This window comes from Balaenoptera physalus (genome assembly GCF_965194825.1).
Source record: "Balaenoptera physalus genome assembly, chromosome: 21".
In the NCBI taxonomy this organism is placed as follows: domain Eukaryota; kingdom Metazoa; phylum Chordata; class Mammalia; order Artiodactyla; family Balaenopteridae; genus Balaenoptera; species Balaenoptera physalus.
This window is the reverse complement of record NC_138902.1, coordinates 26,402,779-26,430,201: the sequence shown is the minus strand read 5'-3', so window position 1 is coordinate 26,430,201 and position 27,423 is coordinate 26,402,779. Positions and strand designations below refer to the sequence as shown.

Below are 27,423 nucleotides of genomic sequence, written 5' to 3'. Positions count from 1 at the left end.
AGCAGAAACTAACACAACATTGTAAAGCAAATATACTGCAATAAAGATGTTGAAAAAAAAAAGATACCACGTATAACATAGTTTTTACCAAAAAGTATTGACAGAAGCATTTGATGTTTCGCAAGCTTTCTTATTTGTCTCTGTACAGGTCAGAAAGAATGACAAGTCCATTTAGGATATTAACTGGAGCCACTGCAGAATTTAAAATTTCATTGTTTTATTTTAACCAAAAAAATGTTTTCTGCCTAAAGATTATCACTTTCTTAGATGCCTTAATTTTTCCCTTGTTTCAGTCATCAACAGTGGGAATTGACTTCTTTTTTAAAAAAATTAACATTTTTTCACAAATGTTAAAGCATATGGAACAAACAGTAAATGCATAGTCAAACTGCGATGCAAATAGTAGATGATTTGGGGGTTAACTTTGTAGCCAAGGGCTGATATACTGCATGAGATTTAAATATGAACTCTATCCCAGTTCTCAAGGAGGTAGAATCATAAATGATATACTTAGATTTGCTTTTGGTTTAATGACAATGCATTAATTAAATTCAATGAAATAATCATCAGCACATTTGCAAATTTAGAATTGAAGCATTTTTATCTGTGCTTGTCTAAATTCCCTAAGATACCAGTAAACCATAAGCAGTTATTACACTTTGTTTTTCATATATATTTTTTTATTTTGTAATTATTTTTTCTCAAATTGTTTATGTCATGCCCAGTTTTAAATAGATAGCTCTACAGAATATAGGGAGATATGATTTAACCCACAATATCCCACCAGTGTGTTAGTTCCTCCACTTCAAACATGATTCTGAGCTGGTCATGCACTTTCAAGGTAAGCCTTTCTGCCAAGGCACTGTTGCCTCATTTCAATGTCTTCTTGATTACTGATTGTATTGGGTATGTTCCTGCTGTCTTACTACTTGCCTCAATCTTATCCATTGCTTTAGTTAAACTGATTCCACCATACCTTGCTCCTAATAACTGGTTTATTTTTGTCTTAGAGTTGATTTTTTTTTTCTTTAACATTTGTATGTTTATTTCTCTTCCATTAGCCTCTATCCATTCTCACTAGTATTTCCTGGGGTTCCCTGGGTCTTCTTCTCATTGTTTTGAATGATAATGAATTACAAAATTGTTTACAGTTGACTAGAAAGTAATTTCTCCATTTCGTTTATACTCTTTATGACAGTATGATGTCAATTAAAACAATCGGGATATAATTTGCAGTTGGCCTTGTTGCCAGAATATTAAAATTATAAAATACCGATAATTCAATATATAGCTGTGAAGATTTCTATAGCTGTCTATATGGCATAATTTCTTTTTATAGATTATAAAAATTATAGGGTATCTCTAGGGGGTACAATTAATTTCTTTCCATCTCTTCTTTACCGCGGCAACATGCTCTCTTTTCTAAGTTGAAATGTATCAAAGGCCACCAGAGAATTTTCATATTCTCTGCCAGCTAACACAACGGGAACATAGATTCATATTTACACAGGGGAATTGGGGGCGAGTGGTGACAGGTGTTGTTTTCACCAGAGACGGGTTGCTGCTGCAACTGCTCATGATTGTTAAAATTACTCCAACTGTGTAGAGTTTGACAATTCAGAGTCTTCTAATATATGCATAATTTGAATTGCGTCAGGATTTACCAGCCAGTGAGTATAAATGATATACTATTAACATTACATTCTCAATTTTACTGACTTACACCTACACTAAGTGAAAATTTGACCATTCAACCTGTAGTCTTCAAGTGATTCTGAGCGTCTCCAAGGTGCACCCCAGTGACATGTGTGTGACCCAATTGAAGAACTCTTGGAAAAGATATGAGAATACAGTGTTAAACTATAGATTAATACAAAGTATTTCTTAAAATACCTATATTAATCTTAATAGGAAAATAGAATGTTTTAAATTAAAATAATGTGTAGATTTAAATTTTTAAAAGTGCCTAGAAATTAGGAAAAATAAAAATGGTGCTATATACCTAATATCTTGGAGGAATAATACTAAAATACTCAAAAGTATTTTCTTTGGAATCAGATATTCTCCTTAGTCACTGATTCAATGAACTCAGGATTTCTTATAGCATTTCTTGTGGGATGAGGTTTCTTACTTTCCTTATATTTGCTTTTGTTTTCTTATTTGCTGATTAATGTGTGTGTGTGTGTGTGTGTGTGTGAGAGAGAGAGAGAGAGAGAGAGAGAGAGAGAGAATATGTTTTGTTTCAAAGTTTCAAATTCAAGGGACTTTTTTTTCTGTTTTCATTTAATTGGCTCTCCTGCTGCTGGTAACTCTTTGGTGCTTAAAAAAAATGTGGACTCACCTTTCTGTGCTACCCAGAGAGGGGTCTCTACAGGCAGTGTCTTGGTTTCCTGTGATAACTTAAAGGGAAACTTTCATAATATCTGGAGCCCGTGATGTCCTGCAAATGAAGGAGGAGAATGTCCTTAAATTCCTTGCAGTGGGGATTTACTTAGGTGGCACCAACCGTGACTTCCAAATGGAACAGTACATCCACAAAGGGAAACGCGATGGCATTTACAGAATAAATCTGAGGAGAACCTGGAGAAACTTCTGCTGCCAGCTCGTGCCGTGGTTGCCACTGAAGACCCAGCTGATGTCACGGCCATGTCTTTCAGGAATACTGGTCAGTGAGCTGTGCTGAAGTTTGCCGCTGCCACGGGGGCTGCTCCTATTGCTGGCCGCTTCTCTCCCGGAACCTTCAGTAACCAGATCCAGGCAGCTTTCCGAGAACCGAGACTTCCGGTGGTTACTGATCCCGGAGCTGACAACCAGCCTCTCACAGAGGCGTCTTGTCACCATTCTGTGTAATAAAGACTCTCCTCTGTGCTCTGTGGTCACTGCCACCAGTGCAACAGAAAAGGAGCCCACCCACTTGGTCCCATGTTGTGATGCGGGCCTGGGAGTTTCCACGCATGCGCCGTGGCACCGTCTCACGTGACCCCCCTCAGGAGGTCAGCTTGATCTCTGCTTCCGCAGCAAACCAGAGGAGATTGAAAGGGAACAGTAGGCTGCTGCTGAAAGGCTGCGCCCAAGGAGGAATTTCAGGCTAGACGGACTGCTCCAGCTTTCAAGTTTACTGCTCTCCAGCCCGAGGTTGCAGACGGGCCTGAAGGCGTGCTGGTCCCCTCTGTGTCTGTGCAGCAATTTCCTACTGAAGCCTGGTCTGCAGCTCTGATGGGTAAGAACTTCCACTGAGGAGTCTTAAGCTGTTTTTCTGTAGACTCTTTAACAGAAAATGGAAATAAGGATTGACGGAAAATAAACAGTTTATTACAAAAAAAAAAAAACCAAAAACCATACAACCCCTCTAGCAATTATTGGTAGTCTAAATGATTTGCTACAGAAATCGTTCTTCCCAAAACTCCCTGTTTATTGGGCCACTTACTAGTGATTGCTTTTTAGTTGTTAAGTCATCCAGATTAGAAAGAAATCTGACTCAACTTCTGAGTTTAGAATTTTAGAGCGTTTATGAATACTTGGAATAATCGTGTGTATTTCGCTTGCTTTGCTTGGTAGTTAGGTTTTGGCTCACCTGTCTCCCTTTCTAGAATGAAAACTGCTTTCAGTCTTTGCCTTATTCTTGAATCTAGAAGAACACCAAGTACAAAGTGCCTGGTTCAATAAGTAGGTTTTGGCTGACAGAGTTACTATTTTGATACTAGAAAATCGCTTTTGAAAATATCCCTTGTTTTGAAACAAAGCTATGAGTTTATTATCTGGGCTTCAGAGTATAGAAGAGTAATAACTGCTGCCAGAAAAAAGATTCCTCAAGGAATATAGATTAAGGCAGTCCTTTCTACGTATATGTGGAAGCATAGGAAATGTTTTCAGGGTTTCAGAGACTATTTGACAAACTCTGTGAATAGTCTTAATTAAGCAAACCTAGGAACTCCTGTAGCCTTGTTTGCTCATCTATAAAATTAAGGGATTGAATTAGATGATTTCCTGCTCTAAAATTCTATGCTTATAGGACCAACTGCTCAATAATCTAAGCCTGGAATCACGTATCTCTGTCATAGTTCAAATTTTTAATTTAGGTCTATGACTTAGGGTCCACTTTTCATTTTGGGTCTTTAATTCCCTCATGAAAAGGTCAGAGGGCTTAAATAGATTATTTATTTCACCTATGAAATTTTCTAACATTTATACTACTTGAATTATAGTAATATTTATAGCTATGGAATTGTATTAGTTGCACTGTCTTGTGGTGTTTCAGTTCTTATGTGAAAAAGTTAGGGAGTTAACGAAACATTTCTGCAATGCACAGGGTTCTAATCCAATAGATATTTCAGTTTATGAGAGGGTGGTGTGAGATCAATTATAATTCAGAAGCCCTAAGATGTTGGAAACCAAAGATCAGTACCCTTGAACCTGGGATTCTTGTGTCTCCTGTTCCAGATATTCTGGTTTTCTAATTTTGAGACCATTAACAAGAGCACTTATATTGATTTTTGTTATATAAATTGCAGGGGTTAAGACTTGAGAAGTTTTGCTCTGAAAGCCAGGAATTTAATCCAGTGTAAAACCTAATTGATGAACTATTTAGAAAAGAAGGTTGTAGATGCTGGGTCTGATTTATTATAAACTGTAGATCATTCATTTAATCTTGATTAAGGTATAGTAGAAGCCAAACTGACAAATTTTTATTAGAGAACTTTTGGGATTATGAGAAGCTGAGTCACAAATACTTTTGAAAATGCAAAGGTCTAGGTTATCATTGTTTAGACACACAAAAAAGGTTAGCACGTATTTACTTCCCAGTTACAACAAATTCTTTCCCCTTAGTACTTAAAAAAATTTATACTTAAATCTTATTCTAAAATTGAGTTTCTGGTTATGTCTGTTCACTAAAATGGACAATGGGCCTTTGTTTAATATTCAAAGGTTTGTTTAGTAATGACTGTGGAATTATAAACTTGAGGATGTAGAAGTTTATCATTAGAGACAACATTTTTTGGAATGATTCTTACAGAAAATAGTTTACATACTTTTTAAAAAAATTTATTTATTTTTATTTTTGGCTGTGTTGGGTCTTCGTTTCTGTGCGAGGACCTTCTCCAGTTGCGGCAAGCGGGGACCACCCCTCATCGCGGTGTGCGGGCCTCTCACCATCGCGGCCTCCCCTGTTGTGGGGCACAGGCTCCAGATGCGCAGGCTCAGTAGCTGTGGCTCATGGGCCCAGTCGCTCTGCGGCATGCGGAAACCCCCCAGACCAGGGCCCGAACCCGCGTCCCCTGCACTGGCAGGCAGACTCCCGACCACTGCGCCACCAGGGAAGCCCTACATACATTTTAATACCTGCCATCAAGGTTGTTTAGTCACAAAAATTTGAGCTAACCCGCTAATTATCATTTTGCTATCCTAGCTCTAATAATCTAGTATAGGCCTGTGCAGAGTCCTTAAAATTAGAAATATAAATAAAGGCTCTCTGTTTAAAAAAAAAAAAAGTGGAAGAAAATTAGCTCTAGATTAAATTTAAAATACAATGCAGAATTTTGATTATCTGTAGCACTCAATTTTAAGAAACAGATTTTTGCATCAAAACAGAAAGTACAATGAATGTGGAAACCAAAATTTGAAAGAAAAAGTTGAAAATTAAAAAAAAAAAAATTTTAATCTAAGTACAGGGTTAAGACATTTTTGTATTGGTTACAGTCTACATAGTATTTTTGTCAGAGTTGGAATCATAGTATTTACTTGTGTTTCTTTAGAAATATTTCAAAATTTATTAGAATTAAACATTCATATTATTACATCTCATTTTACCAGTGTGAAACAATATTTTCATACCTTGCAACATTATAAGTAATTGCTTATTTTTTTTTAATTAAACAAAAATTTATTTTTATTTTTGGCTGCATTGGATCTTCATTGTTGCACACGGGCTCTCTTCAGGTGTGGAGAAAGGGCTTCTCATTGCGGTGGCTTCTCTTGTTGCGGAGCACGGGCTCTAGGCGTGGGCTTCTGTAGTTGCAGCACGTGGGCTCAGTAGTTGTGGCATGTGGGCTCTAGGGTGCTTGGGCTTCAGTAGTTGTGGCACGCAGGCTCAGTAGTTGTGGGGCACGGGCTTAGTTGCTCCATGGCATATAGGACCTTCCTGGACCAGGGATCGAACCTGTGTCTTAACCACTGCACCACCAGGGAAGTCCACTTATTTTTTAATGGCTGTCTGTCTATAGCACAATGCCAGAATACTAGGATAATCAATACATTGATCAAAATACTGAAATCCACATATATGAGGTTTATGTAGGTCATTATTAATGGTTTAACTGATCTATCACTTAAGTTTACAAGTAGCATATTTGTAATGCTTTCCTCAGGTCAACATGTCCTTAGGATCCCCAAAAATCTTCTGTGGTACATGTAAGGAGTAGAGGTGCTTTATGAAAATATGTAAAAATGGAAAATCACAGCTGTGACTTGCTCTCTTGCCCTTACTGGCCACAGCTGGCTCCCTTTCCTCAGAGGATTCCTCCAGGCTTACCTCTCAAATTTACACTCGTTTTCTTTCCTTGTTCCTCCTCTTAAATCTTTTTGTCTCACTTGTGTTCTTCTTATCTGTTTAACTCCTTTAGATTGCCTTTGGGTATTGGATTCTCTGCCTGGCTTTGATTTCTTCCTAGGATGCTGCTTCTCAGATGAATCCTTTGGTATCTGCACAAATACTCTGTGGCTGTCAGGTGACAGCTAAATTGGCCCCAGGTTCCCTGGATACTTCACCCCTGTTGGTGGCATCCAGTTTTCTGGGAGGAAGCACCTAGCATTACTAAGAATTATGCTTCCTGCCAATGATAAATTTGACCTGAGTAAAGTTCAGTAGAAAGGAAGCACATAGACATTAAGCATTAGTTATAAATAAATGGTGAATTTTGTGTGTTTTTTGTCCTTAAATAGATGTAATAGGAAAAAAAGACGAAGTTGGTATTTTTCATTAATAGTGATATATTAAGCCATTCTTGCTATAACTTGTATTATTATTTCCATTTCATAATCAGCTGAAACAATCAAGTTTAACTCAAAGAAGCAGAACCATACAAGTGATATAATATATACAATAAGAGATTTATTTTAAGAGTTTGACCTTATGCACTTGTGGGAACTGGTTAAACAGTCTTTATAAAGCTCTTGTTTTCTGTCTGGTATCAGAATCTAAAGCCAGCAGGGCAGGCAGTCAGGAAGGGAAGGTGATGTTAAGTAGAGCAGAGGATGAACTGAAACCTCCTCTTCCTCTATCACCAGGACCTCACCTTTCGTGATGAGAATATCTTCCAGGAGAACATGGTGTCCTTTGGCACAGGGCTAACCAAGCACTTGGCCCAATAAGGATCCTGCAGGAGCCACAGGAGCCATAGAAGCTCAGGCCGGCTGGTGTCCCACACCACCCTGGTGAGCCAGCAGGTAAGGGAGGGTGACAGTATGTGTAAACTGTATTGGTGCTGGGTATTCTGAACTGATCTTTCAAGCATAAAAAGATTGTAGCTGCTGCTTTTCTTCTGCCTACCAGCTCTTGCACAAATGATCCTTGTGGCTGCGTTAACTCACAACTATACAAAGAGGTGCTGGGAAACATAACTCCAGGGTAGCTAAGTTGACAGTACAGATCCACCCAACTGCATACACAGTTGCTGTATACATCTACGTGGCCCCACGCTGTGCATGAAAGTGTTCATTGTGCTCCCTATTCTCACCAATATTTGGTATGATCCAACTTTGATATTTACATTTTTGCTATTCTGTTCAGTGTAAAATGATATCTCATTTTGGTTTTAACTTGCATTTCTCTGATTAGTGATAGGTTGAACATATCTTTGTATACTTACTGCCTATTTGTATTTCCTTTTTTGTGAAAACGCCTATTCGTGTCTCTTGCCCCATCTTTCTATTGGGTGGTCTTCTGTTTATTGATTTGATGGAGAACTTCATATTTTCTTACTATTAATTATTTGTGGATATTTAATTTGCAAGAATCTTGCCCCGATTTGTGATTTTTGTTTTCACTTTTAAAAGGTGTCCTTTAATGAACAAATTTCTTTTTTAAAGTTCACAGTGGTGAATTTTTAAGCATTGTTAATATAATTATTTTTTGTATGTTTATGAAATCCTTCCCTATGGCAAGCCCATGAAAACATTCCAAAAATTTCACACATTTCTTGTATACCTTTCCATTCTACTGTGGGCTGTGAGATAGAGTTCAAGAACCGTCATCATTGTTTGTCCCATGTAGATAACCAACTGTCTCCGCATTAATTATTGAAAATTCTTCCTTTCTCTATAATCTGTAACATGTTATATATCAAGTTTCCATATAAGTTCAGGGGTTCTATACAATTACTATAGCTATATAGTAAACCTTCATAACAATTCTTAATGGAGTATGTTGGTAATTATTGACCATGGGGTCGCCCAAATAAATTTTCAAATCATAATTTCAAATAACTAAAGAATTGTATTGGAATTTTTATTGGAATTGCATTAAAAGTGTAAGTCAATTTGGGTTGAACTAACATATTTATTACAGTTTCTTATCTTCACACATAGACTATCTCTTCAGTTATTATAATGTGTTTTAGTATATTATGCAAAATTTCATCATTTTTAGGCAGGAAGTTCTTGTCCAACTTTCTTAGGATTGTTTCTAGGTAGCAAATAGACTATTTTTTGTTAAAGAAGACTGCATCTAATAATGAAAAATCTTTAATTTAATCTCTAATAATGAAAAATCTAATCTTTATTTTCAATTATTCTATCCTTTATTTCTTTTTCTGACCTTCTTATACTGTCTATGGTCTTTGGTAAAATCTTACAAATTTTTTATTTTATTGTGGTAAAAACACATAACAAAATTACCATTTTAGCCATTTTAAGTGAACAATAGTGTTAACTAATATATGTACATTGTTGTGCAACAGATTTCTATAAATTTTTCATCTTGAAAAACTGAAACTCTTCATCTTTTGAACAGCAACTTTCCTTTTCTCCCTTCCCCCATAGCTCCTGGCAAATACCATTCTACTATCTGTTTCTAAGAGTTTGACCATTTCACATACCTCAGTATAAATGCAATCATGCAGTATTTGTTTTATTGTGGTTAGCTTATTTAACTTAGCATAATGTCCTCAAGTTTCATCCATGTTGTAGTATATGACAGATCTCCTTCTCCTTTAAGGATGAATGATACTTTATTGTACACATATAACACATTTTATTTATCCATTCATCTGTCGGTGGACCCTTGGGTTGCTTCCACCTTTTGGCTATTGTGAATAAGGCTGCAGTGAACACATGTATACAAATATCTCTTTGAGATCTTGTTTTCAATTCTTTTAGATATATACCCAAAAAATGAATTGCTGAATCATTTAGTAATTCTATCTTTAATTTTTTGAGGAAACTCCATACTGTTTTCCATAGCAGTTGCATCATTTTACATACTCCCAACGATGGTTCCAAGTTCTCCACTGCATTGCCAATGCTTGTTATTTTCTGTTTTTTTGACAGTGGCCATCCTAAAGAGTGTGAGGTGATCTGATTGTGGGTTTGACTTGCATTTCCCTGGTAATTAGTGATATTGAGCATTTTTTCATGTGCTTGATGGCCATTTATATATCTTCTTTGGAGTAATGTGTGTTCAAGTTCTTTACCTAATTTTTACTTGGGTTATTTGAGTTTCTTGGTTGTTGTTGTTCAGTTATAGGAGTTCTTTATATATTCTAGATATAAAACCCCTTATCAAATATGTGGTTTGCAAATATTTTCTCCCATTCTGTAGGTTGCTTTTTTTACTCTGTTGTTTCCTTTGCTGTGTACAGTTTTTAAGTTTGATGTAGTTCCATTTACCTATTTTTTGTTTGTTGCCTGTGCTTTTGGTTTTATACAAGAAATTATTGCCAAATCCAGTGTTACACAGATTTTCCTTTATATTTTCTTCTAGGAGTTTGATAGTTTCAAGTCTCATGTTTAGGTCTTTGATTCGGTTTGAGTTAATTTTTGTATATGGTATAAGATAAGAGTTCAAAATCATTCCTTTGCAAGTGTATATACAGTTTTCTCAGCACCATTTGTTGAAAAGACTATCCATTTTCTATTATGTAGGCTAGACACCCTTGGCAAAGATGATTTGACCGTATATGTGCAGGTTTCTTTCTAGGCTCTCTTTTCTATTCCATTCATATATATGTCTGTTTTTATGCCAGTGCCATACTGTTTTGATTACTGTAGGTGTGCAATATGTTTTGAAATCAGGAAGTGTGACACAACCACTTTGTTATTCTTTCTGAAGATTGTTTTGGCTACTTGGGGTTCTTTTTGATTCCAGATGAATTTTAGATTTTATTTTTTCTATTTCTGCAAAATATGTCATTGGGTTTTGATAGGTATTGCATTGAATCTGTAGATTATTTTGGATAGTATGGGTATTTTAACAGTATTAAGCCTTCCAGTCCATGAACACAAAATATCTTTCCGTTTATTTGTGTCAGTGTTTCAGCATTGTTTTGTAGTTTTCGGTGTATAAGTCTTTCATTTCCTTGGTTAAGTTTATTCCTAAGTATTTTATTATTTTTGGTGCTATTGTAAAAGAAATTATTTTCTTAATTTCCTTATTAAATTGTTCATTGTTAGTGTGTGGAAATGCAACTGCTTTTTGTTCATTGAGTTTTATCAATTTTATTGCTCTTCTCATAGAATCAACTCTGACTTCAGATATTTTGTCTAATTTGTATTTTTTTTTCTCATAATTTCTGCTGTTTTCTTTATCATATTTTTCTTCTTTCATTTAAAAGTTTTTGTTCTTAACTTTTTGTGATTTATTTTCAAATGATCAATGTTAGCTATATTACACTGGTTTTGATATGTCATATTGTCATTACTCAGTACAAAATACTTTCTATTCTTCTTTGAAATTTTTTTTTTGACCCATGGATTACACATACATAATTTATTTTCCAAGTATTTGAGCATATTCTAGGTATCTTTTTATTATGATTTCCAGCTTATTCCTTTGTTGTCATAGAACATACTCTATGTAAATTCAACCTGTTGAAATTTTTTTGAGACTTGCTTTATGACTCAGACTATAAGGATGATTCCCAATGCACTTATACAAGTTTCTATTTGTGTGTAATATCTATGCACACTATTTAAAATTAAAGTATTTTTTTGGCTCCTTTTGTGTTTTTTTCAAATTACTTTATCACCATTTGAAAGCCTTGATAAATTCTTTCATCACAGGAAGTCTCAATTTTCTGTTTATACATTAGTATTTCATAAGCTATTCTTCATTATTTTAAAAGATCTATTAAGAAAACAGATATACAGTAACCCATATCTCTTCATTTCCTCATGATAGTGATACAAATTAAAATCCCTATTACAAATTCATATTCAGTGCTACAATAGAGAAAATATATGGCATATTAAAATTCTGTTTTGCAATGGAAACTAGATGTATTGAAGGGCCTTGATTGCAAAATTTTAATTTATTTAGCTATTAAAAATCTATTGCATTTCACAATCTTGTTAACAGTTTCTGCCAAGAAGATAATTAAATGCACATGGTGTAAAAAAAGTTTTGTATGATTTCACTATGAGTGATTCACCAAAATAACCCGCAAAAAAAGAATGAAGTATTGTTATTTCAAATTCCTCAAGATAAAAATATAAAACAAGATTACTCCTTTAAAATTTAAGACATGCAGTCATATAAAACAAAGTCAATGAGTTACAAAAGTGTACAATATGGTTGAACTCAATTTGTTTCAGCATATATTCAGATGAACTTTTAGGATTACTATATTACGTAGGTAAATGTTAATATAACTAACCTGCAGTTCATATAACAAACTAAATGTTATATTAACATTTACCTACGTAATATAGTAATCCTAAAAATTAGATAATGCTGTCTTCATTTTGAAAATGAGAGAAATAATATTAAAATGTTTAAGTAGTTTTCCCAAGGTTATATACTATCAAGTTAGAGGTAAGAAGAATACATATTGAAGTTAATGGAAAACTCCCCATTTTATTTGGAGTCTGTGCTCTGGCTGAAGGGGAAGTATCTCTAATATCACATGAGTGAGTTTCTGCTAACCAGTCAGGACTCAACCTTCCATTGGTGTAGACAGAATATGTGGAATTAATTTAACAAATAGTTTTGAAGTTCTGGCTTCTCTGTAACAGTGTGCTGTGTGTTGGAAATACGCAGTAGCTGAGAGGGACAGAAGCCTGCCCGATACTCAGAGATCTGGAGCAATCAGCACCCAATTTTGGTGTTGCCAAGAATTAGTTTTGTAATGAGAAAGAAAATAACACATCTTCACATTACATTTCCTTTTCAAGAACATCTTGGTAATTTTTCGGTCATTGTAAAGATTGTAATATTCTATAATTTATTTTGATTATAAAAACAAGAGAATATGAAGATATGCAGGCCAAAGGAAAGGAATATGAACAAATAATTCATCTAATCTTAATATTTCTAGGCTCACATTTTGTCCCCCAAATTACCATAGTACTGAGTATGTGTTTTGCTGTCTGTTTTTTCTATTTTCCATTATATTTTGAATATATATAAAATTATTAAATGCTTCTTGTGGAAACATTTAAAATATCCACAAGTGTAAAGAAGAAAAGAACCATTAATTACAGTGTTACCACCCCGAGTTTAGCACTTCTAACATTTGATGTATTTTTTCAGTAAAATACATTTATAATTACAGTATTTGAAATTTGTTGAATATAAAAATCTATTTTTTTTAATTTGAACTTACATCATAATCATTTGGTCACTCATTTCCTTAATTGAGGTTGGTAAAATTTACAAAGTTAAAAGCTGTTTGTCTATATATCTTGATCCATAGTTCTGATTTCTTAAATGATAGATTTGTTGAACTGGAATATGTTCAGGTGAATGAATCTAAGAGTTTTCAGTGGGTAGAGTATGCACTGTGTTATGGCTTTTCAGAATATTCTTAGATTCCCAAAATCAGGGTCTTGAGAGATTTGTAGCCCTGTATTCTGCTAATATTGGGTTGTAAAATCTTTTAGAAATATCAAAATATTTTAGGCAAAATGATATCTTTTTCTTATACTAAGTTTCATTTATCTGTTTGTAGTCTAAGTCTTTTCCCATATCTTAAGTAGCTATTAAAATTCTTTGCTAGGATGATTGTTTAACTGTCATTTTCAGGTCAAGGGCTTTAAAGGAAGATTCTTATTTATTTATTTAGGCTGTGTTGGGTCTTCATTGCTGCGCGTGGGCTTTCTCTAATTGCGTCAAACGGGGGCTACTCTTCGTTGTGGTGTGCCGGTTTCTCATTACAGTGGCTTCTCTTGTTGCGTAGCACGGGCTCTAGGGCACATGGGCTTCAGTAGTTGTGGCTCGTGGGCTCTAGAGTGCAGGCTCAGTAGTTGTGGCGCATGGGCTTAGTTGCTCTGTGGCACGTGGGATCTTCCTGGACCAGGACTCGAACCCATGTCCCCTGCATTGGCAGGTGGATTCTTAACCACTGCGCCACCAGGGAAGTCCTAAAGGAAGAGTCTTACACAATGTAAATGTCTGGCTGTGGGGCTGGCTAGTGCAAGTGAAAGGAATAGAGGGAACCTGATGTCCACTGGGCAATTTTGTAGTCAGGTAGACAAGATGGTAGACCATGAACCCCACATAGGTTCCAATTCTGGCTCTGTCTCCTACCAGATATGTGATCCTGACTCTCTGTACATCAGTTTCCTCATGGGATTTTCCAGTTATGGTACCTTTTCAGCTCCAAATTTTCTATTTGATTCCTTTTTGTATTTTCTATCTCTTTATTCACATTGCCTTTTTTTTTTTTTTTTTTTTTGAGACATTGCTCTCCTGGTCCTTTAGTTCTTTGTTCATGGTATCCTCTGGCTCTTTGAGCACCCTAAAAGGTCACTAGGAGATAATTACAAGATTGTTTTGAGGGGAAAAATGAGAATACACATTAAGCACTTAGAATACTACTTGGTCTGCCCATAATAAATCCTTAACAAATATCAGCTTGTTGTTATGGAAGACCAGCAATGATCCAGTCTTGGCTTTGGTAATATAAAAACTTTCACCCTAATCTTTGAGGAATGTTCTTCCTAAGTGCACATAAAATTCCTAACTGACAATTCAGCCAGCACTGCTATGAGTTGAGGTGACTCTTAATAGGATACCTGGTTTTATGTTTATCCTTCACTGATCCATATATGATGAATCAACAGTAAATAAAACCTGTCATAGAAATAACTAAAAACTGTTTTCATGTTGGTGAAGCAAGATTAGCCTTTTTACAATGCTGTGGTAAAGGCAGTTGCTACTGGTGCAAAATGAAAGAGATGGATCCAAAGAAAGCCTGGAATCACTCAAAGAAAGTGTCATAAATCATTAGAGAAGAGCATCCTTATTCAGTAAATTCTCTAGGATACCTGTTTACCAAGTGACAAAAAAACTGCTCAGAGCAATTTGAATTCTCACCTTTGACATTATAAACTTATTTAAATTTTATAAAGGTCAAAGGATTATATTTTTAAGTCTTTGCAAAGATTAAGAAGACGATTAAAGCAAATTTTTATTAAAACTTTCAAGTGAGGAATATTTTTTACCATCTGAAGTTATTATAAAAAATTAAATACCTGTCTTTCAAACAGTCTACACTCAGAAACATAAAAAGTTTAACACTGAAAGACAATTGTCAAAGATGTAACATGTAATTAATGTCATTATTATATGTAAAATCTCATAGAAATAAATAAAACATTTCTTTATGATCAGTCAATTCTCAAAGAGAACACACTCTAAAAGGAGAAAAAAAAAGAAAAGGAGATGGATCAGCTTCTTGATATAGGTTTCTGTACATAGTCTAACTAATTTAAGCTTCATAAAAAAACATCTGAACTAGGAATACATTTCCATCTAATTGGTAAAGAGACTGAAACTAAGGGAGATTCAGTAACTTGCCCAAATCTACAGTTTGGTAATAATAGTGAAGACATAGCCCTCCCCTGTTCACATATGTCAAATTCAGTCTCACTTAGAATCTTATTACACAAAATAAAATAATAGTGTGATTCTTTCTGTTTAGTAAAGAGTGAAAATTTGAAAATACCAAGTCTTGTATAGGCATTATCATAATATCACTTATAAACTGAAAACAGGAAGATGAAAACATGAAAAATTCTTTGATATAAGTATTAAGTTAAAAATAAGATGTAAAATAGAATTCATCCTGTAATGTTATCTAGCTTTAGAAAGAATAATAAATGAGAAAGATGATAAAATACATCATGTGCAGATGGTGGTTTTTGGTTCTTCTCTCTATTTTACCATTTTTTTCTATTATGCATTTGGTTTTTCTATAGAGAAACTATAAGAATCAATTTAAAAAGGAAAATAAAAGCATGGTGTGAATATGCTAGTTAAAAAAAGTCTGTTTGTATTAATTTCTTTCCATCTCTTCTTTACTGCGGCAACATGCTCTCTTTTCTAACTTGTAATGTATCAAAGGCCACCTGTGTTATTTTCATATTCTCTGCCAGCTGGCACAACGGGAACATAGATTCATATTTACACAGGGGAATTGGGGGCGAGGGGTGACAGGCATTGCTTTTCACCAGAGACAGGTTGCTGCTGCAACTGCTCATGATTGTTAAAATTACTTCAACTGTATAAAGTTTGACAATTCAGAGTCTTATGATACATGCATGATTTGAATTTCATCCAGATTTACCAGCCAGTGAGTATAAATGATATAATATTAGCAATAATATTCTCAATTTTACTGACTTACACCTATACTAAATGAAAACTTGACCATTCAACCTGTAGTCTTCAAAGAATTCTGAGCGTCTCCAAAGATGTGCCCCAGTGACATGTGTGTGACCCAATTGAAGAACTCTTGGAAAATATATGCGAATACAATGTTAACCTATATATTAATACAAAATATTAATGGATTACCCTTTATTGTGTCATAAATATGATTGCCTCATCTTTTCCATCCCTCACTAGTTAGATTAGCTGGCAAGAATGGAAAATAGAATTATGAATTCTTCCTAGACAATTCTATAATTCATAATTATCCTATTTTTGATAGCTACTTTTTCTAGGAGGAATTTGTCATTTTTAAAGGGTGTTTTCATCTATGATATTATGTTGTCATATTACCAGTTGTCATCTTTTATGAATGTTGTTTGGTGACAATAGTATATTTGTTTTCAACAATAAATAAGTTTTTCTAAATTCATACTTGATCACTGAAATTTGATTATCTAAGTTTAGAACAAAACAGTGAAATTTGCAGCTAAAAGAAGTCCAAACGTTGAAATAAAGAAAAACTTGAAATAGCTTATTGCAAGAAATAACTAGATTATAATCGATACTAACTATTGAATATGTGAAATAAGTAACAATTCAAAAGAAGTACTATTATTTTAAAGAAAATACAAAAATATGCCTTAATATTTTTAAAAAAGTGTACATAAAAATTATAATTTATCCACCAAAAATGTGACTACTTATAGGTAGTTCTTGATACTACCATCATTTTTCTTGAAGTAGAAATATTCAATCATACAAGAATAGGAACCATTTTAGCATCTGTTCACCAGGGTTTTTAATATGAGAGACTATCCTAGGGATAATAAGCAATGTATTTCTGCAATAGTACAAGAGAAAAAGTAATCATCTGTTTTTTCACTGTTTCTTGGGTGCCAGCTAATTTTTCAATGGGAAATATGAGCATTTTGATCAATGATAATAATAGTAATAACTATATTGAAGATATATCATATGATAGGCTTTTTTAAAAAAGATATAGGACTTCTAATCTTCCCATAAATACTATGAATAAGAAAACTGAAGCTTAGGCAGGACAAAATCAAATTTTTGACTAAGGTAAAAAAGCAAATACTGTGTTTCATCCAATCTAAGATGCATTAATTGGAAGATGTACCATTATCTTACCCACTACTGAAAATGATACTGTTAATTTTGCTGTGACACAATACTTTCTTGGAATTGTACACTTACTGAAGGATCTCTTTTAGGCTTAATTTGACATATAAATGTTCATATATTTATGTTTTATATATATGAAAGTAAAATAGTAAGTCTGACTCCTGAATTAATTTTTTTAATGCAGAATAAACCATGTCCATGGTTTTGCACACATTATGCTCTTCTGTAGCTCTATAATACTTTGTAACACCAGAAAGTTAGTTAAACAGCATTTAAGGAATCCGTAAAGGAAATCAAAGCTTTTTGTACTGTACTCTAAACCTGGCTTTGCAAGAACTGTTCTTCTCTATGACTGTTACTAAACATATCAAGTCACCACTGATCCTACCTCTTCCTCACAATCATTTCTCCTAGAGTTAAAATGTATTCTACTATTTTATCCACGTTTGCCTTGCAAGCCACAAGTTCTACTACTTTTGACTCTGAAACTTTTGATGCTTGCTCATTTACAAGCAGTGACAACTACATTAAGACTGATAGACAGCAACTGTTGATTGTTTCTTGTAAAATGTGAAAAAAATGTGTGTTGTAGAATATATGAAGGACAGTAAGGGTTAGACCCACAATTTAAACTCAGATCCATATAATTCCGAAGCCTATTATCTTTTTCCTCCAACATATTGACTCTTTAAAAATGGCCGTCTACACAATTAAAGGTTGCTAGATTTTAATGTAGGGCTCTTTTAGATATTTAGCTATTTTTCCCCCTGTGACAGTAAACTACTAAAAATTTGGTTTTCTCATACTTGAAAAGAGTCTAAAGAACATGTTCTTTCTCAAGACAAATTTTAGGTTATTTTTGTAGCTTATATTTTGGAGACTCTAAAGGTGTTCTGAACTCAGTACTATATTATCTCCAAAAGTAACTTTGATTGCAGACTTCTGGCAAGATGTAGGACTTAATAAAAAAAAAAAAAATACAAAACTACTCTTTGTAAGAAAATCAGTTCAGAATATTAAAGCTATTTGTCTTTAGGACCTTTTCTAAAATTGAGTTTCAAATTAAAAATGTTTCACTCTTGTTACTTTATATTTTATCCATAATTGTAATAGATTGCTCTTATAAAAAAGTTCTAGACTTAAAATAATAAAATTATTGATATATTGCAATAAATTAATTAATCCTTATAGTAATTAATATGTATATGGTTGTCTTCTATAAAAATATAGGCTGAAATACCTGTGTTATCTTAGAATACAGTTCAGATAATAGAAGAAAAATGTGGATTTTTTAAAGTGAAATATTTCATTTAAACAGGCAAAAGTATGAGTGATTAAAATTTTTAAAAAGAATCATGGTGGGAGAAATACCAATGTAACTATACCAGTAATTCAGGTCTCAAAGGCTTTTTGATTAAATAAATAAGTAGATCCACCCTCCATTTTTTATGAATGTTCTAGAGTGAAATTCAAGGACATTGGAAGGGAGTACATATATTCCAGATGATTAATACATTAAAAATATGTAAAAGAGCTTATACCTGTTACTGAATTAGGTCTATAATTCTATTTTTTAAAGAATAAAAATGTGACGATTTTTATTAGTTAAGGATTTTTGGTTGTAGCAACTGAAATCCACTCTGGTTAACTTAAGTGGAAGTATATTCCATATGCAATAGTGGGGAAAAGAAAGGCAAAGGGAAATTTGAAGTATATACATAAATAAGAAGGAGGAAGGATGGTCAGCAATAAACTCATACTGTAAGTTTTTTAAAAATCTTTTTTTTTTTAAATTAATTAATTAATTAATTTATTTATTTTTGGCTGTGTTGGGTCTTCGTTTCTGTGCGAGGGCTTTCTCTAGTTGCGGCAACTGGGGGCCACTCTTCACCGCGGTGCGCGGGCCTCTCACTGTCGCGGCCTCTCTTGTTGGGAGCACAGGCTCCAGACGCGCAGACTCAGTAATTGTGGCTCACGGGCCCAGTTGCTCCGCGGCATGTGGGATCTTCCCAGACCAGGGCTCGAACCCATGTCCCCTGCATTGGCAGGCAGATTCTCAACCACTGTGCCACCAGGGAAGTCCTAAAAAATCTTTTGCTGTAGGCTCTCACTTCTGATTAGCAGGAGAACTATTAGCTAAATTCAAACAAGATTAAGTTTAGTCTGAACCTGCAGTAAAAAGAGTTTCTTAAGATTATTTTTAGTCTTCCATTGAGATAGAAAGGCTCAGTGTCTCAAATCTCTCTGCTTCCCCTGCTTCTCTCCTGGTATTCCAGTGTGTGCAGAAAGAAGGGGCATGGATGCTTGTGTCTAGGGAAGCGAGGTAAGGAGCAGCGCTCCTGGACTCCTGCTGGTAGGGAACACACAGGCTGGTTTCCATGACTCCAGTGAAGTTTCTTGTTCTGGATATTCCTGGTCCTAAAGCTTGTAACTAGTGATCATGCTTCTTTTGGTCCATTACTAGCCTTACAGTAAAACTACCGTGGCTTCATCTTGGCTTCAACTGACTGTAGACACTGGGTCCCACATATCTTCTATTCTGTCCTCACCTGGTGGCCCAGCTCCAGCATCTGCTAAGGAGCTACCTCATGTTGTTCTGACAGAGCCCATGGCTGGCCCACTGGCTCGTTCAACAGCTTGCTGCCTTCTCACAGGGCACTGAACACAGCCCAAGAAAGCTAAACTCCAGTGCCTGACTCACTGCCCATGACCATGCTGGCTTACCTAATTTATTTGAGGTAGGCATGCTCCTTGTTTGCAACACAGTGAGGTTTGTCCTTGTTGCTGTCATCAATTTATCTAATGTACTCCCCTGCAGTGTCCCAGTCCCAAAGAAGAGAAATAGGGAGATAAGTGTATAGATAGCCCTTTGATTTGATATCATGTTACTATAATCACCTTTGTCTGAAAAGAGCAAGTTTTCTCGACTTCATATTAACATTTTCTTCTTCTTTCCACTCCCAATAGCTGTCTAAGCCTTAATGGAAAATAGAGATACTATAGTTAAGCAATGGGAGAACCAATGAGCTGTATCTCCAAACTCTATTATGATAGAATTTGGAAGTATTTTTTCATACCAATAACTTGGTTTATAGAGCTATGTAATCCTATTTTTTTGTGAATAACTGAATCAGAATTTGCAGTTTTCTTTATCTTGGCATACCAAATTCCATTTTCTTGTGCCTATAGTTACCTAGGATTATGTAACCATACCACTGGTTACAAAGAAACCACATTACAAAAATTTAAATCTCCTTGTATGGAGATATGATTAAATGTTACGCTCTTCACATTACCCATTAACTCTGGCAGAGCATTGAGCTGAATGTAGTTCTTTTCCCTATGAAGTGTTCTGAACTTTAGATAGTCCTGCCTTTAGAGAGTTGCAAAGGTAGTTATAAACCTCCGCTTCTGAGCATGGTGGGACAAGCAGGTAACACCTAGGGTCTCTCAGTATACTTCTTGGACCCAATGTTAGAGCAGCAATCCTATTTTCCCTGTAAGTATGAATAAATCACTTCTAACGCCACTTTTGGCGCGGTGCGCGGGCCTCTTCACTATCGCGGCCTCTCTTGTTGCTGAGCACAGGCTCCAGACGCGCAGGCTCAGTAGTTGTGGCTCACGGGCCCAGTTGCTCCGCGGCATGTGGGATCCTCCCAGACCAGGGCTCGAACCCGTGTCCCCTGCATTAGCAGGCAGATTCTCAACCACTGCGCCACCAGGGAAGCCCGACATCTTTTTATTTTGTACACCTTAACTAATTATTGCAGTTATAGTTAATTTTACTACTTCTGTTTTAACTTTACTACTGGCTTTATAAGTGGTAATCCACTACCTTACTACATATTTGCCTTTTCCAGTAAGATTTTTACTTTCTTATGTTTTCTTGTTACTAATTAATGCCCTTTCTTTTTAGCTTAAAGATGACTCTTTAACATTTCTTGTAAAATTAGTTTACTGGTGAAGAACTCTTTAGCGCTTCCTTGTCTGGAAACATCTTCACCTCTTCTTCAGTTTTGAATGACAATCTTACTGAGTAGAAATATTCTGGGTTGGAATTTTTTCTTTTCAGCACTTTGAATATATCATGCCTTTCCCTTCTGGACTGCCAAGTTTCTTCCTAAAAATCAGCTGTTAGTCTTATAGGGGTTCCCTTGTTCATCAAAAGTTGTTTTTCTCTTGCTACTTTTAAGATTCTCTTTTTATCTTTAAATTTTGACAGTTTAATTAAAATGTGTCTTGTTATGGATCTCTTTGGGTTCATCTTGTTTGGGATTCTCTGTGCTCCCTGGACCTCAATATCTGCTTCCTTCTCTGGGTTAGGGAAATTTTTAGCCATTATTTTTTTTCAAATAAGATTAGCACCCCCTTTCTGTCTCTCTTCTCCTCTGTGACCGCTATAATGGGAATGTTATCCTTCTTGATGTTGTCCTGAAGGTCCCTTAGGGTATCTTCTCTTTTTAAAATTCTTTCTTGTTTTTGCTGTTCTTTTTGGGTGAGTTCCACTGCCCTGTCTTCCAGGTCACTAATCCACTCTGCTGCTTCATCTCATCTGCTGTTGAGCTCCTCTAGTGTATTTTTTTTTTAATAAATTTATTTATTTATTTATTTATTTTTGACTGTGTTGGTTCTTCGTTTCTGTGCGAGGGCTTTCTCCAGTTGTGGCGAGCGGGGGCCACTCTTCATCACGGTGCGTGGGCCTCTCACTGTCGCGGCCTCTCGTTGCAGAGCACGGCTCCAGACGCGCAGGCTCAGTAGTTGTGGCGCATGGGCTTAGTTGCTCCGCGGCATGTGGGATCTTTCCGGACCAGGGCTCGAACCCATGTCCCCTGAATCGGCAGGCAGACTCTCAACCACTGTGCCACCAGGGAAGCCCTCTAGTATATTTTTTAGTTCAGTTATTGTATTCTTCATATCTGTGACTTTTGTTTGGTACTTTCTTATATTTTCTGTCTCTTTGTTGAAGATCTCACTGTGGTTATCCATTCTTCTTTCGAGTTTAGTGAGCATCTTATGACCATTACTTTGAACTCTTTATCAGTTAAATTTCTTATCTTCATTTTATTAAGGTTTTCTGTTTTTGTTGTTGCTGTTGTTCTTTTATTTGGAACACATTCCTCTGTTTTCTCATTTTGCTTGTGTTTGTTTTTATGTATTAGGTGAAACACCTCCTGTCCTAGTCTTGAAGTTGTGGTCTTGTGTAGGCAATGAAGCTTATTGTTTAACCTTGCCCTAGCTCTTGGTTGTCTCTCAAACCTTTGTGATTGTCTAAGCAGCCTGATTGATTGTTGGTAGGTCCCCAAATGAGATTGTGTCAGGTGATGTCAGTGTTCCAAACAGAGGGATCTCAGTCAGCACCTAGCTTCAGGTTAATTGGAAACCAGACCCTTAGGCAGGAGCTTTTAAAGTATAAAAATATATACAGTTCTTTGGGATCACCATCATCACCCCTGCTTGTCTCCAGACCAGGCAATTTGCAGGTGTCCCCTTGGTGATAGTTGTAAAAGTCAGAACTCTCGATGGGTATGTCATTTCCTTTCTAGGAGGTGCAGTGAGGTCAAGGCAGAATGCATAAATGGTGCCCACCCACCTGTGTTCTTTGAGGGTTACTCTGTAGCCTCTAGATGTGTGGTGAACCTGAAGCCTGCCCCCCAGGCTGAAGCTGCAGGAGGGGTTCATGTCTTATATTGGGCACCCCCAACCCTTGGAACCTGTGCCGGAGAGACAAGCCCCCACATGTCTGGCTTTGAAAACCAATGGGGCTTATGTTCAGGAGATCCAAGAGGCTGTGGGGAATGAAAATTTTATTCCTGGATTTTCCAGCCAAATGACAAACTAGAGAGATTCTAATCATTGTGACAACCAAAAGTTGTCTCACATATTTCTAAACTCACTTTGAGGAAAGTATTATCTCTGTTGATGACCACTAGATTATGCTCAAGGAAAGCTAAGTGGGTACCCAGGGAAGTCACCAAAGTTTAAGGCAGCCGTGTAGGGACTCCTAATGTATGGCATCCTACATTACTATTTGATTACACTCATCACCTATTTTTTCTTATTTTTATTTGTTTAAATCTGTCTCCACACTTGACTCTAAGCTTCATGAGTTGGCTTCATTTGCTGTTGTGGCTGGTACAAAGTAACAGTCATAAATATTTGCAGGTTGAGAGAATTTCTGAATGCTTCATGCTTTAATTCATCAGGACCCTGGCATAGCTGAAAAAGAGAGAGATGAACATTAGGGTGCCTGATGGGAATATGAGGAGGTTAAAACTTTTGCTATCAGGCAGGTATATATAGGTTTACCAGGAAAGAGAAGCAAGCCTCAAGTAATAGAACTTGAGTTCAAAGGCCTTAAGTAACCAAAATGTTCTGTCTTTAATAGAATGTTCTGCCTTGAATGGAAAGGTCTCTGTTTGGCTTTGCTTAAAGCCAACCTTGTGACACTGTTACCAAGATTAATGTGTTTTCAAAGAGTTCATACTGATTTCCACATTACCTATTTTGAACAACAGCAACAAAAAAAACCAAGAAGTAATCTTATGGAGCCTGATATGATAAGCTTTATAATTCCCATTTTATAGGTGAGAAAAATCACTTCTTTAGCTAGCATGTTTTCCCAGATATAGATGCATGTTTTGAAACTTTGTACTTTTAAAAAAAAGAATGTCACCCACTCAGCCATATGACAACTTAATTGACACTATATCCCCATAAATTTATGTTTTATTGTTCCCCTTTTACCTGTGAATTAACCAGTTATGACAGAGCCCTAAATCAGTTTCACTAAATTATTTGACCTTTACTCTGGTGGTGAAGAAAATAGCAGTATATCTACTACTGCTGCCAAAGGCATCTTGGTACATGTCAGTGTTTTGTGATAGCAATTTTGGAAAAATAAAATGCCAACTCATTTGGAGATAACCATATGCTAAAACACAGCAGTCTTAATTTATTACTATATAGGCAGCCAAAGTTTTTGATTATTAAGTTTGTTTTGATCCCTTATGCTGCTCTTCTTTCCTAAATAAAGAAATCTATACTATAGATTAAGACTTAGAGCTTCCAACTTTAGTTAATTTTGATATCTGGATATAGTGTTAATCTCCTTTGTTATACTTACTGGGCCTTTTGCATATTTTATTTATTTATTTATTTATTTTTGAATTTCTGAATTTTATTTTATTTATTTTTTTATACAGCAGGTTCTTATTGGTTATTCATTTTTTTTTTTTAATTTTTATTTTATTTATGGTTGTGTTGGGTCTTCGTTTCTGTGCGAGGGCTTTCTCTAGTTGCGGCAAGCGGGGGCCACTCTTCATTGCGGTGCGCGGGCCTCTCACTATCGCGGTCTCTCCTGCCGCGGAGCACAGGCTCCAGACGCGCAGGCTCAGGGTTATTCATTTTATACATATTAGTGTATATATGTCAATCCCAACCTCCCAATTCACCACACCACCCCTTTTGTGTATTTTATCCGTGGCATATTTTACTTGTGGTTAGCATCCCAAATTTACTTTTCTTTTTCTTTTAAACATTTCTAATGTTAATAGCTAAATGCCCACAGGAGACATGTATTTTTTGAGATTTACATTTCATTGTTATCTTGGGATACGAGTTGAGAGATTGGGTTTAATTATTTTACTGCAAGAGGTCAGATTATGGTTTGAGATCATTATATTTGAAACACAATTATGGCATAAAGAGATGATCATACAAAGCCTTGGTCACATACCATATATTTTATATTAAAAGCCAGAAACTTTGTATTTAGATCTACCCAAACAGGAAAAATCAAATTTAGGATCTTATTGATAGGGAATATGGCACACTTGTTTTCCATCCATCATATGCTAGCTGTGTTTTACAAGGATTTGGGTACATTACAAATAGTTTTGAAACCAGGAAAAAAAAAAAAAAAGTCCTGGCACTGTAACACGTGAAGTCCTAAGAATGACAGGAAATCACCATGTTGTTCCTATGTGAACACTTCCTTTAAAGTGAATCTTAGATTCCCAAATTGTTAAGTCTAGAGATAATGCTCTATGGAGATAGGCTTTTATGGACGCTTAGACTCCTCTGGAAATTTATTTAATGAACTGTGTAAATATTTTATATAATTGTGTTATAAACATTTGAACAGTCAAGAAAAAGTATTATAGTGACTCATTGGCTTTCAATTTTAAATTTATTTATTTATGTATTTATTTATAGCTGTATTGGGTCTTTGTTGCTGCGTGCGGGCTTTCTTTAGTTTCAGCAAGCCGGGGCTACTCTTCATTGTGGTGCGTGGACTTCTCATTGCGGTGGCTTCTCTTGCTGTGGAGTATGGGCTCTAGGCATGCGGGCTTCAGTAGTTGTGGCATGTGGGCTTAGTAGTTGTGGCTCACGGGTTCTAGAGCTCAGTCTCAGTAGTTGTGGCACACGGGCTTAGTTGCTCCACGGCATGTGGGATCTTCCCGAACAAGGGCTCTAACCTGTGTCCCCTGTTTTGGCAGGTGGATTCTTAACCACTGCACCACCAGGGAAGTCAGGCTTTCAATTTTATATTACAAACCTTTTAAATGCATATAAGTATTTTATAGTTTTAATCATAGCATGGATGGAGTTCAGTATGCTGGCTTTTTCAATTAACATGTAATTAGCATCAGAATACTGTTTTTGTTTTAAAATGAACTTTGTAATGATATTGTCAACTCTATCTCCTCTCTCTTTCACTCAAGATAAACCGTATATAAACTTCTTAAGTAGCGGCTTTGTTTTAATTTTCTTCTGTATTACTCAAAGTCATTTGCACAATTTATATTGTCCTCACCAATGTGAATGGAAGAAGAAAGAGAGCAATAAGAATCCAGCAGGTCTTCATTGTATAAATTATGTGTAACAGTGTGATACATTTGAGAGAACAGAGGAAAGAGTTGGCCCTAACATTGTGGAATTTGCAATCTAGTGGTAAAGAGAAACATAAAACCGTATTACAAAGAAGAAGGCAACATGCTAAATAGAAGTCTAATTAAATGGTATATGCATGCAGAGGAAGGAACCACTAAAATCAGGGAAAATGGAGGAAGAAGTAGAGAAGGCTTCAGGAAAGAGGTGGTATGTGAACTGAATCTTGAAGGAAAAAAAAGATTTCCAAACGGGGATATGAAAAAATGGGGCTATGCAGGGCTATCCAGGTTGGGAGAAGAAAACATTATTTTTCATATTCTTTGATTACTTTTATTATTATTTCTGAAACAAAATCAAAATTCTTAGTAAGATTCTTTGGGTTTATGGCATTGTCTTAGGTAACAGTCATATCTCTGAGTTGAAGTATAATTAAATATTCTAAGCAAAAAGAAATTCGGATTTTGAAGTACACTATGCACAAAAAACATAAAAATACATTATTATTCTGTAATTAATACTATTTATTTCCCATAATTTAAAATCATCTAATAAATTAGAATGCCATAAAAGTAATTAAGTATGAAAAATTTGCCTTTTATTGACACAGTACAACCTAAATGGAAATGTTTTTCTTAATATTCTATCTAACAATAGTTTTTATTACTTTCAAAATATATTAAATATGCATTTAAACTGCATTTTACTTTGTCCTTTCGAGAGTTTCATAAGTTTTGTTTTCCTTCTAATGTGATTTCCATGTTTATTGTTTAGAAATAACTGCATAATGCATATTTCTGGTGTGTGTATATATATATATATGTAAAGTTAGACTCATATATGCAAAATTAAAAGTTTCATGTTTGCTTTATGACATTAAAATGAAACTCATTAATAACTACTCTAGGAACAAATTATTATTAGAAGAAATTATGTCTTGAGCAAAGAAATATAGAACAAAAAGGAGAAAGTACTGTTTGTTCACACTAGTAAGGAATTTCAATAATGTAAAGAAATAACAAATTATAAAAGTTTATCTTTGAATAATTCATACACAATGTATCTTAAACACTGAAAAAAATGACTCTGTTGAAAATTCCTAACTAATTTGCAACACTGTTTCTGAAACTTTAAAAATATTTATATATACCTATAAATTTAAGACTGCTGGTACCTGTAACATGTTTCTTTGATTATCTTTTTTTGGCCTGAAAACAATCCCCTTCAAATTGATCAGATTTATATTATCTTTAATAGCAGATGATTTGTGAAGCTTTCTAGTTCTACATTTTGTCAGTGATTTGATGGCATGGAATGTGCTGTCATTTGCAATTAAGCAGATGTGCAAAAAATTTATTATCACTCATATTTATAAAATCTCGAAATGAAAATGTTTAATAACTATATAATTTGTCTCCTCCAATTATATATATTTACATTGATCATATTATATCTAAACTATCACCTATTTAAAAACAACTTTTTGAAAATAAATACCACCAAATATATGAATATTATCAGTTGCA

General features: G+C 35.1%; 1 pseudogene across 1 annotated transcript; it reads left to right on the top strand.

The window, feature by feature from the left end:
• Positions 1–811: 811 nt before the first annotated feature.
• LOC309651578 (small ribosomal subunit protein uS2 pseudogene) lies at positions 812–20,531 on the top strand (annotated as a pseudogene). Its single transcript has 2 exons — positions 812–906; positions 2,407–20,531. The product of its transcript is annotated as a small ribosomal subunit protein uS2 pseudogene (transcript).
• The last annotated feature ends 6,892 nt before the right edge of the window (positions 20,532–27,423 follow it).